Genomic DNA, 2500 nt, shown 5'->3' on the forward strand with positions numbered 1-2500 from the left:
AGTTGGCATCGTTTATAGTCAGAACTAGGACGGTATCTGATCGTCTTCGAACCTCTGACTTTCGCTCTTGATTAAAGAAAACATTCTTGGCAAATGCTTTCGCAGTTGTTCGTCTTGCGCCGATCCAAGAATTTCACCTCTAGCGGCACAGTACGAATGCCCCCGTCCGTCCCTCTTAATCATTACCTCGCGCTCCGAAAACCAACAAAATAGAACCGAGGTCCTATTCCATTATTCCATGCACCATTATTCAGGCGAACCGCCTGCTTTGAACACTCTAATTTTTTCAAAGTAAACGTTCCGGCCGCCGCCAACACTCAGTCAAGAGCACCGACGGTGAACCGAAGGTGAGGCCGGGCACGCCAGTACACGCCTTGCGACGGACCGACGGCCCGAGCCCAAAATCCAACTACGAGCTTTTTAACCGCAACAACTTAAATATACACTTTTGGAGCTGGAATTACCGCGGCTGCTGGCACCAGACTTGCCCTCCAATGGATACTCGTTAAAAGTTTTAGAGTGTACTCATTCCAATTACAGGGCCTCGTTAGAGTCCTGCATTGTTATTTTTCGTCACTACCTCCCCGCGTCGGGAATGGGTAATTTGCGCGCCTGCTGCCTTCCTTGGAAGTGGTAGCCGTTTCTCAGGCTCCCTCTCCGGAATCGAACCCTGATTCCCCGTCACCCGTAAGAACCTCGGTAGGCAGATACCGTACCGACGAAAGTTGATAGGGCAGACACTTGAATGATTTGTCGCCGGTGCAAGACCGTGCGATCCGCAAAGTTATCCAGAGTCACCAACGAGCACGGGCCGAGGCCCGGTCGGTTTTTGGTCTGATAAATGCACGCCTCCGTGAGTCGGCGCTTTTCGCATGTATTAGCTCTAGAATTACCACAGTTATCCAAGTAACACGTACGATCAAATGAACCATAACTGATTTAATGAGCCATTCGCAGTTTCACTGTACGAGAGCTCGTACTTACACTTGCATGGCTTAATCTTTGAGACAAGCATATGACTACTGGCAGGATCAACCAGGTAGCTATTCGCAGCAAACGAGGCTGCTGCGGGACGACGGGCGCCCCGCGTTTCTTTTCACACGTTCTCCGTGTACATCGCTACTCAAACACTACGCTCGCGGCTTGCACGAGCTCCGAAAACCGTCAATTCCGGACGCTGCCCGGCGATTCGAGTGCAATACTCGCGCCGAGGCACGCCGATAGCTTGCCACTGGATCCGACAGACCGCTCAAAACCCCGGCTAAGCATGGGCGACCGCGCGAACAGCATTACATCTGCCCATCGTGCCCGACGCCAACCGAGATCGATTCTGCTTCGATTCGCACTCGCGCGCGCATTCGCTCACACGACTGCCTGCTCCCTCATAGTAGTCACAGAATCCTGCATCGCCATGGTACCCCAGAACGGCCTCGGGATCGCGCGAGCTCGCGGCCGGATTTGGAGTTTGGGAAGGTGCGTGGCCGCTTGCCGTGGCCGCCGAACCGCGCCCCGGCCGGGCACTGCGCGCAACTCGAACGTTTGGACTCTGAAAATATTTCCCAACGTTTGGACTTTAACTTTTTGTCGAGACTTGAAAAAATTTCAGAGTCCAAACATCGACCCGCGGCAAAAACTTTTCCGAGGTCGAAAAATCCGCGCTCGGTCAAGAGAATATGCGCGGCCTGGGCGTTTGGACTCTAACATTTTTTGGAGTGGATGGGAAAAATTTTCAGAGTCCACAACACCGACCCGCGCGTGATGCTCTCCCGAGTTCGGAAAATCCGCGCCAGGTGAAAGCTATGCGCGCGACCTGGTCGTTTGGACTCTAAAAAATTTTCAAGTCTCATCACACCAACAAAAAGTTAAAGTCCAAACACCGACTCGCGGCTAAAGCTCTTCCGACTTGGGAAAATCCGCGGCGGGTGAGGGCTATCCGCGCGACCTGGGCGTTTGGACTTTAACATTTTTTTGGTGTGAATCGACTTGATAAAATTAATCTAATGCCATACAGTGTCAAAGTGCACAATTTTAATCGATATAATCATAACAATATATGTCATACAACAAAATCATCAAATGATCATCAAGCAGCATTGCAAAGCTACGTGAGTCAATGCAAGGCAATGACAACGTATTTATCAATTAAAGTTATTTAATTGTACAAAGTTATTGTTAAATTATAAAATAAAATTAAATTAAATGAAATTAAATTGAAGAGCTCAATTACGACAATGTAACAGAGTGTCATACAAAATATATTGAATCACACACGTCCAAACGCTAAAGAAATATATCAAATGCACTCACCTGCCAGTCACCGTTTTGGGTAACTCAGAATAGACCGTCTTTCGTCGGGAATTGAGTTGATCATTGATCATTGAACATTGCAGTAGGAATAGGTTTAAGCGGAATAATAATAGCGGAAGGCTGATGCTCCAGGTAAATGTTTGCTTCGCTCATAATACTGAAAGGAAAAAAATTTGTGAGCAAGCAGTGCCGC

At 48.7% G+C, this 2500-nt stretch overlaps 1 non-coding gene across 1 annotated transcript in view; it reads right to left on the reverse strand.

The window, feature by feature from the left end:
- Positions 1–1042, reverse strand: part of LOC143473030 (small subunit ribosomal RNA) — a 1808-nt gene extending 766 nt beyond the window's left edge. Inside the window, exon 1 of the ribosomal RNA XR_013120327.1 lies at positions 1–1042. This exon is cut by the window's left edge and continues 766 nt beyond it. This is a non-coding gene — a ribosomal RNA (small subunit ribosomal RNA).
- Between the last annotated feature and the right edge of the window lie 1458 nt (positions 1043–2500).

The sequence above is a fragment of the Clavelina lepadiformis genome, unplaced genomic scaffold, assembly GCF_947623445.1.
Source record: "Clavelina lepadiformis unplaced genomic scaffold, kaClaLepa1.1 scaffold_141, whole genome shotgun sequence".
NCBI lineage: Eukaryota > Metazoa > Chordata > Ascidiacea > Aplousobranchia > Clavelinidae > Clavelina > Clavelina lepadiformis.